The sequence below is a fragment of the Mobula hypostoma genome, chromosome 14 (assembly GCF_963921235.1).
Source record: "Mobula hypostoma chromosome 14, sMobHyp1.1, whole genome shotgun sequence".
Lineage (NCBI taxonomy): Eukaryota > Metazoa > Chordata > Chondrichthyes > Myliobatiformes > Myliobatidae > Mobula > Mobula hypostoma.
The window spans coordinates 2,203,109-2,216,798 of record NC_086110.1 but is presented as its reverse complement, the minus strand read 5'-3'; the positions used below and the strand labels follow the sequence as shown (position 1 = coordinate 2,216,798).

At 44.9% G+C, this 13,690-nt stretch overlaps 1 protein-coding gene across 1 annotated transcript in view; it reads left to right on the top strand.

Moving 5' to 3' along the window:
* The window catches only part of ccdc102a (coiled-coil domain containing 102A), a 199,565-nt gene that overhangs the window by 150,019 nt on the left and 35,856 nt on the right, over positions 1-13,690 (top strand). The gene's annotated exons all lie outside the window — the stretch shown is intronic.

Sequence of the window (13,690 nt, the reverse complement as noted above, 5' to 3'; positions counted from 1 at the left end):
GGAAGGATGGGAAGACCATCGGTGGGATCCCCAAACAGGACTAAACTCCCAGGATCTGAGCTCCTGCAGATGCAGTAGTGCTGTGCTGACCGTTGTCCCACATGTAGTGAACCCAGTCATAGAGCACTACAGCACAGAGACTGGCCCTTCGGCCCATCTAGTCCATGCAAACTATTATTCTACCTAGTCCTGCACCTGGACCACAGACCTCCATACCTCTCCCTTCCACGTAATTATCCCAACTTCTCTTAAGTATGTTGGGCATGTGGCCAAGTGGTTAAGGCATTTGTCTAGTGATCTGAAGGTTGCCAGTTCGAGCCTTAGCTGAAGTAGCATGTTGTGTCCTTGAGCAAGGCACTTATGTCTCTGTGAGGAGTGGCGCGCCTTGTAAGGCACGAAAATGCCCGACGCTGGCCTCTGGTTTGAGTCGACAATCTCTCCATCCCCTCCCCTCCCCCTCTTAAATGTTAATATCGAATCTGCATCCACTGTCAGCTCTGCTTCCCCTCATGTTCCCCTCCAACATTTCAATTTTCACCCTTAACCCATGATCTCTAGTTCTAGTCTATCTATACCACTCATAATTTTATATACCCCTTCATTCTCCTATGCTCCAGAGAATAAGATCTTAACCTGTTCAACCTTTCTCTTTCAAACAAGATACGGGTAGCATTACCTACTCCTGCGTTGTGCTGCCCTTCTACCTATTTTGTCCGTGGATTGAAACTTAAAACCAGTGTGGAATTTATATTTGATTTTCAAAACCTTTGCAGGATTGACGTAATTCCACCTACAGGAAGGGATATCTTGGTGTGTGTGTGTGTGTGTGTGTGTGTGTGTGTGTGTCAGTGTGTGCGTGCGTGTGTGTGTGTGTTTGTGTGTGAGTGTGACTGTTTGTGTGTGTGCGTGTGTTTGTGTGTGCTTGTGTGCGTGCGTGCGTGTGTGTGTTTGTGTGTGAGTGAGTGTGTGTCTGTGTGTGTTTGTTTGTGTGTGTGTGTGCGTGCACGCGCACCATTGATTTGTGGCCATGCTTTTCTTGTGTCATACTTGCAAGCTATTAAAATGAGGTTAAGGCAGAAAGTGGTAAATTGCAGAGAACTGAGCGACTCTACCAGTGATTTTGAGAAAGAAGAGTTTCTATTTATTTCACGAAGTATACAGCTCAATTCAAAATTACTTAAAGCCACAACAATGGACAAAATAAGTTAAGTTGCGAAAGCTACATTGGAAACTCAGAGCTTGAGAGTTTATAATGTCACTTTCTATCATTTCAGTTTGGGGTGTATAAAATGCATTAGAAAGACCTGCTTTGATATCAGTGGAAGGTGAAATCTTAGGAATATTCTTGTCCTCATAAAGAGCTGTGATGGTGTAGAAGATTGTCGTAGGTTACTACAGGTCATTGACAGAGTGGAAAGCTAGACTGAGAAGTGGCAGATGGAGTTCAATCCAGAAAAGTGTGAAGTGATTTACTTTAGAAGGTTGAATTTGAAGGCGGAATACAGGATTAATGCAAGGATTTTAGCGGTTTGGAGGAACACGAGATCTTGGAGGCAACGTCCATAGATTCCTTAAAGTTACTGTGCAAGCTGATAGAGTTGTTAAGAAATCGTATGGTGTGTTGGCCTTCATTAATTAAGAGATTGAATTCAAGTACCGCAAAGTAATGTTGCAGCTCTACGAAACTGGTCAGAACACACTTGGAATATTGCATTCAGTTATGGTCACCTCATTTTAGTGAAGATGTGGAAACTAGAGAGAGTGCAGAGGAAATTTACCAAAATGTTGTGTAGATTATGAGGACAGGTTGAGCGAGCTAGGGCTTTTCTCTTTGGAGAGGTGATTGATAGAGGTGTACAAGATGATAAGAGCCATAGATTGAGCGGATAGGCGGATACTTCTTTCACAAGGTGTAAATGGCTACTACAAGGAGGCATAATTTATCTGGAACGCTCTGCCAAGGGTAGTGGTAGAGGCAGATACGTCAGGGTATTTAAGTGTCTCTTAGTTAGCAAATGGATGATAGAAACATGGAGGTTTATGGAGGAGGGAACAGTTAAATTGACCTTAGAGTAAGTTAAGTGGTCAGCATAACATCGTGGCTGAAAGGCCTGTACTGTAGCATTTCATGTTCTATGTTATATAAAGTTGTTTAGTGGGTGAAAAGTACTTGTACAGAGAGGTACACAAAATCTTTGAACCAGCTTTATAAATTGAGGAATTGAGGGAAATCCCACAAGCTGAGAGTTTCCAACCAAGGTTCTCAACTAATAGAGGAAACAAAGATGGTGCCTTGAACAATGGGAGCTCTTTGCAAAATTGGGAAAGGGAGTACTGACTCTGTGACCATGAAATTTAATTACACTTGAGATAATGTGCACTGAAATAGTGGCCCACTCTCATTTCATGCAAGGTTTATCATAATGAAGGAAGCTGCCCCTCAGTGACAACTAACTAGTCCAGTGTTGCCGTCCGTTGACCAGCACTCTGGTTCCTCCGCATGTCACCGGGGTGGCTGTACCACTGACCCTTTTGGATTCATCTGCCACAGACATAGTCAGACGCCCTGCTGCCGGCGTCCTCGTTGGCTGCAGCCTTTGCCTGAAGAGGCATGCCCTACAAAGTAGCAAAGGCATGCTTACCTCCTTGACTTAGCTAGCCACGATCCTACTACTAGATCTAGTCTAGTGGTACGTTACCTTCACGGCTCGGTTAGACCTACCAGAGAACGAATCTCCGCTGTACTTTGCTGATGTTCAGCCAGTGTCACTCCTACGCCACCGTGAGGCGCCAAGGTAGGATTCTGTTACACTCCTGTAACATCAGATTTGGAAACCCGGAGAGACTGTGTGGTGGGGGCATGACACCGTCTGTCTTTTTACTGTGCAAGGCATGTTGGAGTAGAGTTTCTGGCTGGTGTGGAAAGCCTTGTGGTGATGTGAGGCAGCAGGCTTGAGGAGCTGGAAGCTGCTAGCATGAACTCTGCACATAGGCAGCTCACATAAGATAGTCTCCACCTTGTTGAGTTTTCTGAGCAACAACAGGGCTGAGGCAGCTATGTGAGTGTCCGGGCAGCCCTTTTTAGGGATAGCACTGCCCACCCTGGAAGAGGAAGCCCTGAGAAAAGGTGGGGTGAAGAAAGCTTGCTCAGATTTCACCTGGCTGGCTTACCACGGCCAGCGGGTCTTCACCACTGCGGTAAGACGTTTAAAAAGATGAAACTGATTGTTGCCACATGGAAGGTGTGAACAATGCTGGATAACGACTCAAGACCGGAAGGGAGAACTGCTTTGATAGCTAAGGAATTGGCAAGATACAACATTGATATTGCTGCGCTCCCAGAGACAAGGACTGAAAGACAAGGCCAGATCCAAGAAAATACTCATACTTTCTTTTGGATTGGGAAAACCAACGAAAGGAGAGATGCAGGTGTGCCCTTTGCTGTTTCCAACAAGATTGCTAGCAAATTGCCAACACTTCCGATAGGGATATCTGAAAGGATCATGCGACTATGTGTTCCCATCGGAAAGGATCATTTCCTGAGTTTGATCAATGTGGATGCACCAGCCATGGCACATTCTGACAAAGACAAAGAGTCCTTCTGTCAGGAACTGGCTGAAGTAACTGATAATGTCCCAAGGGCAGACAAGTTGCTCATCTTGGGAGATTTCAATGCCAGGGTAGGCAAGGATCAAAGTACCTATGAAGATGTCATTGGCAAATTTGGTAAAGGCAAAATCAACATCAATGGTGACCTTATGCTAAACTTTTGCACTCAGAGGGAATTGTCTGTTACCAACACTTTCTTTTGTCAACCTGAGAAGAGCTACGTCACCTGGATGCACCCAAGGTCAAAGCATCTCCATTTTCTTGACTACGTTGTGACTCGCAGAGCAGACATGCCGGAGGTTCTATCGACAAAAGCAATGCGCGGAGCAGAGTGATCATCAGATCATTACATGGTACGATCACAACTTAGACATAAACTGCTGCTGCCAAGGCGAAAAACACCCAGTGAAGCACCCAAAAAATTGGATGTCAATAAGTTGGCCAGTGAGGAACATCAGAGGAGAATTGTCACAGCATTGACATTATCTCTCCAAGAAGACAAAGACCCTCTAAATGACCCAACCAAGAATGCTGGAAGCAGCTCAAGGAAACCATCCACTCAACTGCAAGTGCGGTGCTTGGTCACCCGAAGAGAAAAACTCCTGACTGGTTTCAAGAACAAAATGATTCAATTAAAGAACTGTTGGAGATGAAACAAAGGCTTTATATGTGTCACTTGAAAGAGAACTCTGAAAGAAGAAAAGTAGCATTTAAGGCCGTGAAAGCCAAAGTTCAAAGGGAGATCAGGGCTATGAAGAACAACTGGTGGAATAAGGAAGTGGAAGAACTGCAAGCAATGTCAGGCAAGAATGACTACTCAGTGTCAGACAGGAATGGCTCTTCTCAGGACTGAAAGCTATCTATGGTCCAAGAAACAATACAGTGGCCCCAGTAAAAACTGCAGATGAGAGCAAGCTAAGCACTGACAGGAAAGACATCAATAAACAATGGAGGGAACACTTCTGTAACCTCCTAAATTAGTGGTCGCCAACCTTTTTAAGCCCAAGATCCCCTACTTCAGCCTTAGTGAAAGGCAAGATCAACCTACTAAATTGTTTAGTCACACACATGCGCACCAGGCAGAAAAGACCGGAAGTAAAACCCCGCAGCCCGGAAACAACCTCTCTTTACAAACAGCTTTCCGTAGCGGGAGTATTACTATATTACCATTATCTTAAGTTAGTATTACTTATTTTTATAATGCTCACATTACAACACCTTTAATTCTATGTTTCATTATTTAATTTTATTTCAGCACCAAAAATAAATGATTAAAAATTGACTGTTGCACTCAGTGTGATGACTGGGGCTGAATACTTTCTGCTAGTTCCCTAAAATTTGGCTCATAACTACAGACAGCCAGTTTGAGACAGTCTGTGAGGTGTCTGTCAGTAAGACAGCTCCTGTACTTAGATTTCATAATTTTCATATGTTGCAGCACAGAACCCTCGCAAACCTCCTGACAGACTGAATATTTGAATGGACAGTTTCCTTTGTTAGACTGAATGTTGAATCTGCCACGTTTATCAGGTGTTTTGTATTGGAAAGCTGTTACTGAGGTACTAGTACAGGTTTCAGAGGCACGCAAGATGATGACACCACTGTTTTTTGTTTCCCAATTATTTACATTTGGGGAATGTTGGAATTTAAAGGGGGAGAAGTGTTGTAATGTGAATATTATAAAGATAAGTTAAAAGATATCCCACCCTGCAAAAACTCATTTCAGGGAGGTAGCACCATCAATTTGCGGGAGACTTCCGGGAGAGGTGGGATGTCTGCAATAGAGTAGCTCCTTAGCAGCTAGCCAACTAGTTTAAATAATGTTAGCTATGCTAATGAACGAATGACACCTGTTAAACTCACCTCAACATGTCTTTTACAGTCTTAACCCACCATGGGCAATAGAAAAGTCACAGTTGCAAGCAGTGCAGTGAACAACACTGTCATTATTTTGACCCCTATTAGGCAGGGGTACACTTTAGGGTAGTCTGGGGTGATGTACGTTTTATATTTTCTTTTTTTGGAACACTCTGCCATCTCTCTTTCTCTCTCTCTCTCTCTCTCTCTCTCTCTCTCTCTCTCTCTCTCGCTCTCTCTCTCTCTCTCTCTCTGTCTCTCTCTGTGTCTCTCTCTCTCTCTCTCAAAAAAAATTGATTTCCAGGATATCGTATATAATTTGCGAGAGACTTCTGGGAGCAGTGGGATGTCTGAGTTAATACAAATTAGGATACAGGTGTCCCCCGCTTTTCGAACGTTCGCTTTACGAAACCTCACTGTTACGAAAGATCTACATTAGTACCCTGTTTTCGCTTTCAGAAGGTGTTTTCACTGTTACGAAAAAAAATTCAGCACGCGATAAAAGGCAGCGCGCCCCGAGCAGCCGCTCTCCCCCGGATTCAGAACGGCTTTGCTTTAACACGTGCCTGTGAGCAGCCGTTTGCAAGATGAGTTCTATGGTATCAGAAAAGCCTGAAAGAGCTCGTAAGGGTGTTCACTTACGGTAAAACTAGACATAATAAAGTGTTTCGATCATGGTGAACGAAGTAAGGACAACGTGAGCTTGGCTTGCGGAAGCTGACGAACATGATGTTGAAGAGGTTTTGGCATCCCATCACCAAGAACTGACAGATGAAGAGCTGATGCAATTGGAAGAAAAAAGAATAACAATCGAAACCGAATGAGTAATGATAAAGTACGACTTTAATTTTGAAAGGGTACATCAGTTTAGGGGATATTTGCAGGATGGTTTGAGTCCTTAACAAAGAATTGTGTGATAGAAAAATGCGCGAGGCTCAGCAGTCAAGCAAGCCTTTCACATCAGCCACAGCAGACGACGAACCTCAACATTCGACATTGAGGCGGGCAGAGATAGAAGATGAGCTGCCTGCTCTAATGGAAACAGACGATGATGAGATGACACCCCAGTGTCCCACCACCCCAACCCCCAGGCCACGGAGAGATACTGATTCGTGGAGAATGCAATGGTAGCCGGGAGGCACACAGCACGTCTTTAAGAAAAGAGCCGAAATAAAAATGCTAATTAATTAGGTGCCGTCGACACGTAATTTTCGGCCCAGCTCAGAGACGACGCAATCGGAAGTCGACACTGATCTGGGCCGACAAATACGGGCGGCACCTAATTAATTGGCATATTTGTTTCGGCTTTTTTCTTAAAGATGTGCTGTGTACCTCCTGGCTACTGCTGGACCCCTGCATTCTTCGCGGCAATGTATCGCTCGGCGGCCTGGAGGGTGGGGGCCCCTGCACCACCCAAACTCCGACAAGTCTAACACACCATCATCAGTGTGCTCGCTGTCCTCCCGATTCCGGTAAGTGATACTACACTGTACATACATTATTTCTACTTTATATTGGCTGTGTATTTTTACGTGTTATTTGGTATGATTTGGCAGCTTCATAGCTTAAAGGTTACTGGAGAGCGCTTGCGCATGTTTCTGCCGAGAGCGCTTGCGTGAGATTTTCATCGACGGCGCTTGCGTGCGATTTTCGCTATGGAGAGCAGTGCAGTAATGATTGTGGAAAAGTATTTCTACTTTATATAGGCTGTGTATTTATCATATCATTCCTGTTTTTACTATGCGTTACTGTTATTTTAGGTTTTATGTGTTGTTTGGCATGATTTAGTAGGTTATTTTTGGGTCTGCAAACGCTCACAAAATGTTCCCATATAAATAAATCGTAATTGCTTCTTCGCTTTATGACATTCCGGCTTACGAACCGTTTCATAGGAACATTCTACCTTCGGATGGCGGGGGAAACCTGTAATGGTAAAATGGCAATACTCCCGCTATGGAAAGCTGTTTGTAAAGAGAGGTTGCTTCCGGGTTGCGGGGTTTTACTTCCGGTCTTTCCTACCGCGGTGCATGGCAGGGGAGCTATACACACATGAGCACTGGGCAGAAAGAACTGAACTAAAACCCCGCAACTCGGAAACAATCTCTCTTTATAAACAGCTTTTCGTAGCGGGAGTATTGCTATACAGGTTTTCCCCCGCCATCCGAAGGTAGAGCGTTCTTATGAAACAGTTCGTAAGCCAGAAGGTTGTAAAGTGAAGAAGCAATTACCATTTATTTATATGGGAAAAATTTGTGAGCATTCGCAGACCCAAAAATAACCTACCAAATCATGCCAAATAACACATAAAACCTAAAATAACAGTAATATATAGTAAAAGCAGGAATGATATAATAAAGACACAGCCTATATAAAGTAGAAGTACTTCTCTACAATCATTCCCTGCACTGTTCTCCGTAGCGAAAATCTCACACAAGCGCTCTCGGCAGAAAATCTCACGCAAGCACTCTCAGCAGAAACACTCTCTCCAGTAATCTTTAAGCTATGAAGCTGCCAAATCATACCAAATTATGCATAAAAATACACAGCCTGTGTAAAGTAGAAATAATATATGTACAGTGTAGTATCACTTACCGGAATTGGGAAGACAGCGAGCACACTGATGATGGTGTGTTAGGCTGAGTCGTCGGAGGCTGGGCGGCGCAGTGACCCCCACCCTCTGGGCAGCCGACCGATACCGATTCGCGAAGAATGCAGCGGTACAGTGGTAGCCGGGACGCACCCAGCACATGTTTAAGAAAAAAAACGAAATAAACAAGCAAATTAATTACCGCAACACACATCAAAGTTGCTGGTGAACGCAGCAGGCCAGGCAGCATCTGTAGGAAGAGGTACAGTCGACGTTTCAGGCCGAGACCCTTCGTCAGGACTAACTGAAGGAAGAGTGAGTAAGGGATTTGAAAGTTGGAGGGGGAGGGGGAGATCCAAAATGATAGGAGAAGACAGGAGGGGGAGGGATAGAGCCAAGAGCTGGACAGGTGATAGGCAAAAGGGGATACGAGGATCATGGGACAGGAGGTCCGGGAAGAAAGACAAGGGGGGGGGTGACCCAGAGGATGGGCAAGAGGTATATTCAGAGGGACAGAGGGAGAAAAAGGAGAGTGAGAGAAAGAATGTGTGCATAAAAGTGAGTAACAGATGGGGTACGAGGGGGAGGTGGGGCCTTAGCGGAAGTTAGAGAAGTCGATGTTCATGCCATCAGGTTGGAGGCTACCCAGACGGAATATAAGGTGTTGTTCCTCCAACCTGAGTGTGGCTTCATCTTTACAGTAGAGGAGGCCGTGGATAGACATGTCAGAATGGGAATGGGATGTGGAATTAAAATGTGTGGCCACTGGGAGATCCTGCTTTCTCTGGCGGACAGAGCGTTTAAGCAAATTAATTAGGTGCTGCCCGGCACATAGATGTCGGCCCAGGTAAGAGGAGATTGCCGATGCCGTCGCCTCTGATCTGGGCTGACAATTACATGCCGGGCGTCACCTAATTAATTAGCTTGTTTATTTCGGCTTTTTTCTTAAAGATGTGTTGGGTGCCTCCCGGCTACCGCTGCATTCTCTGCGAATCGGAATCTGTCAGCGGCCCAGGGGTTGGAGTGGTAGGACACTGGGGTGTCATCTCATCGATCAGGACAGGCAGGTCATCTTCTTCTATGTCTGCCTGCTTCAATGATGAAGGTCGAGGTTCATCGTCTGCTGTGGCTGATGTGGAAGGCTTGAAAAACAACAGTATGCTTGACTGCTTAGCCTCGCGCATTTTTCTATCATACAGGTCTTTGTAAGCACTCAAACCATCCTGCAAATATGCCCTAAACTGACGTACCCTTTCAAAATTAAAGTCGTACTTTTCTGCAATTATTGCAGCGAAAATCTCACGCAGTTGCTTCACGTTCAGTTCCTGGACGACTTCACTTTCAGTCCGTTCGCTACTGCATTCGGTTTCGATAGTTATCCTTTCCTCTTCCAATTGCATCAGCTATCAGTTCTTGGTCATGGGATGCCAAAACCTCTTCAACCTCATCTTCATCAACTTCCACAAGCCAAACTCACTTTGTCCTTGCTTCGTTCACCATGATCGAAACGTTTAATTATGTCTAGTTTTACGCTAAGTGTAACACTCTTACGAGCTCTTGTAGGCTTTTCCGATACAGTACCATAGAACTCATCTTGCAAACGGATGCTCACGGGCACATGTTTAAGCAATGCCGGCGAGAATGCAGTTCCCAATCCGGGGGAGGAGCAGCTGCTCGGGGCGCGCGCTGCTTTTTATCGCGCGCTGCCTTTTTTCGTATCAGTGAAAACACCTTCTGTTAGCGAAAACAGGGAACTAATGTAGGTCTTTCGTAACGGTGAGGTTTGGTAAAGCGAACGTTTGAAAAGCGGGGGACACCTGTATTCGTTGGACGAAGTATGTAAACCTCTGGGGTGAGCCCTTCTACAAAAACTGTTTGGAGTGAGGTGTTCCAATCAATGAGATGAAATTGGAGGTGTGTGTTGTAGAGGTGCCCTGCCCTATAAAAAGTACAAAGTCAGGTTACTCTTCTCAAGAAAGATCTGTTTAAGTGCACTGTGCCTCAATCAGAGCAATTTCCAGAGGACCTCAGAAGAAGAACTGTAGAGAACATGAAGCTGGAAAGGGTGACAGGGCATTTCTAAAGATTCGAGTGCTCATCAGTCCACAGTAAGAGAATTTGTCTACAAATGGAAGAAACTGAGTACTGTTGCTACTCTCCCTAGGAATGGGCATCCTGCAAAGATCACACTAAGAGCACAACATGCAGTGCTGAAAGAGGTGAAAAGGAATCCAAAGGTAATAGTAAAAGATCTGCAGAAACCTCTAGGACTTGTAAAAATCTTTGTTCACTGAACAAGAATGCTGTTCCTGGAAGGACACCACAGAGGAAACCACTGTTCTCCAAAAACTGTTCTACTACGCTTCTGGGACAATGTTCTGTGGACAGATGTGACGAAAGTTGAACTTGTTGGCAGAAATGCACATTGCTATGTTTGGAGGAAAAGGGGCAAGGGCACCAACACCAAAACCTCATCCCAACTGTGAAGCATGGTGGAAGGAGCATCACGGTTTGGGGTTGCTTTACTGCCTCAGAGCCTGGACAGCTTGCAATTGTTGAGAGTACAATGAATTCAAAATTGTCACCAATCATTTTACAGGAGAATTAGTGATTCACTAATGTACTTTAGGGGAAGAATCCTGCTGTCCTTACCTGTTCTGGCCTATATGTGATTCCAGACCCACAGCAATGTGGCTGCCTCTTAAATGCCCTCTGAAATGGCCTAGCAAGCCATTCAGCTGTACCCAACCACTAAAAAGAAAATAATAACGAATGAAACTAGATGGACAACCCGGCATTAGCCTAAGCAGTGGAAACGACAACAGCAAAACTAGCCCTGTCAACCCTGCAAAGTCCTCCTTACAAACATCTGGGGACTTGTGCCGAAGTTGGGAGAGCTGACTTACAGACTAGTCAAACAACAGGCTGACATAGTTGTACTGACGGAATCAGACCTTACAGTTAACATTCTGGACTCCACCATCACCATTCCTGGGTCTGTACTGTCTCACCGGCAGGACACACCCAGCAGAGCTGGTGGCACAGTACAGTACAGAGGGAGTTGCCCCGGCAACGCTCAGCATCGACTCTGACGACACCAGGTTAAACATGGGCAAAGAAACCTGCGGATTACCACGTACCGTCCTCCCTCAGCTGACGAATCGATACTTCACCATGTTGAGCAGTACTTGGAGGAGGCATTGAGGGTGGCAAGAGCACACCCTGGTGAAGCCACAATACAGGATTGCTTTCATGCTAAACACCATAATTGGCAAGTAATAGACAGGGCTGAGTAGTCCCACAACCAGTGGATCAGATCTAAGCTCTGTTATCCTGCCACATCCAGCTGTGAATAGTGGTCAAACAACTCATTGGAGTTGGAGGCCCCACAAATATCCCCATCCTCAATGATGGAGGAGCCCATCACACCTGTGCAGAAGATAAGGGTGAGACATTTGCAACAATCTTCAGTCAGAAGTGCCGAGTAGATGATCCAGCTGGGCCTCCTCCAGAAATCCCCAGCTTCCCAGATGTCAGTGGGAACTGAACTGAAGAGACTGGGGAAGAGAAGGTTGGCTCACAAATAGAGAAAGCTTGTAGGCAGTGCGAGAGGGAGGATACGCAGGTGATAGAGAAGGAACGCGTTCAGACTGAAGGTTTGAGATGTGTCTATTTTTAATGCAAGGAGTGTTATGAACAAAGCGGATGAGCTTAGAGCGTGGATCAGTACTTAGATATATGTTGTGGTGGCCATTACAGAGACTTGGATGGCTCAGGGACAGGAATGGTTACTTCAAGTGCCGGGTTTTAGATGTTTCAGAAAGGACAGGGAGGGAGGCAAAAGAGGTGGGGGCGTGGCACTGTAGATCAGAGATAGTGTCACAGATGTAGAAAAGGTGGACGTCATGGAGGGGTTGTCTACGGAGTCTCTGTGGGTGGAGGTTAGGAACAGGAAGGGGTCAATAACTTTACTGGGTGTTTTTTATAGGCTGCCCAATAGTAACAGGGATATCGAGGAGCAGGTAGGGAAACAGATCCTGGAAAGGTGTAATAATAACAGAGTTGTCGTGATGGGAGATTTTTATTTCCCAAATATCGATTGGCATCTCCCTAGAGCAAGGGGTTTAGACGGGGTAGAGTTTGTTAGGTGTGTTCAGGAAGATTTCTTGACACAATATGTATATAAGCCTACAAGAGGAGAGGCTGTACTTGATTTGGTATTGGGAAATGAACCTGGTCAGATGTCAGATCTCTCAGTGGGAGAGCATTTTGGAGATAGTGATCATAATTCTATCTCCTTTGCAATATCATTGGAGAGAGATAGGAACAGACAAGTTAGGAAAGCGTTTAATTGGAGTAAGGGAAATTATGAGGCTATCAGGCAAGAAATTGGAAGCTTAAATTGGAAATAGCTTACAAAAGGTTCAGAGAGCTTGGGAATGGTAGAGATCTAGAAGATTATAAGGCTAGTAGGAAGGAGCTTAAGAAATAAATTAGAAGGGGCCATGAGAAGTCCTTGGCGGGCAGGATTAAAGAAAACCACAAGGCATTCTACAAGAATCTGAAGAGCAGGAGGATAAGACGTGAAAGAATAGGACCTATCAAGTGTGACAATGGGAAAGTGTATATGGAACCGGAGGAAATAGCAGAGGTAATTAATGAATACTTTACTTCAGTATTCACTGTGGAAAAGGATCTTGGTGATTGTAGTGATGACTTGCAGCAGACTGAAAAGCTTGAGCATGTAGATATTGAGAAAGAGGATGTGCCCGGAGCTTTTGGAAAGCATCAAGTTGGATAAGTCGCTGGGACCAGATGAGATGTACCCCAGGCTACTGTGGGACGCGGGGGAGGAGATTGCTGAGCCTCTAGCGATGATCTTTGCATCATCATTGGGGACAGTAGAGGTTCCGGAGGATTAGAGGGTTGCAGATGTTGTTCCTTTATTCAAGAAAGGGAGTAGAGATATCCCAGGAAATGATAGACCAGTGAATCTTACCTCAGTGGTTGGTAAGTTGATGGAGAAGATCCTGAAAGTCAGGATTTATGAACATTTGGAGAGGTATAATATGATTAGGAATAGTCAGCATGGCTTTGTCAAGGGCAGGTCATGCCTTACAAGCCTGATTGAATTTTTTGAGGATGTGACTAAACACATTGATGAAGGAAGAACAGTCGATGTAGTGTATATGGATTTCAGCAAAGCATTTGATAAGGTACCCCATGCAAGGCTTATTGAGAAAGTAAGGAGGCATGGGATCTAAGGAGTCTTTGCTTTGTGGATCCAGAACTGGCTTGCACACAGAGTGGTTGTAGATGGGTCATATTCTGCATGGAGGTCAGTCATCAGTGGTGTGCCTCAGGGATCTGTAAGCCGAGTAATTTCTAAGGTAGGGACATGTTCGGCACAACTTTGTGGGCTGAAGGGCCTGTATTGTACTGTAGGTTTTCTGTGTTTCTATGCTTTCTATGTTTCTATACTATAGGCTTTGGAAGTCAATTGAAACCACAAGCTAACAACAGATAATAGTATTTTAGGCATCTTTCTCTGAACTTCTGCCATGGTTTTAGGTGCTCCCGTTCTTGATTCTGATTTGATACTTTGAAGTTAGTAAATTAATTGTCCTTCAGTAGGTT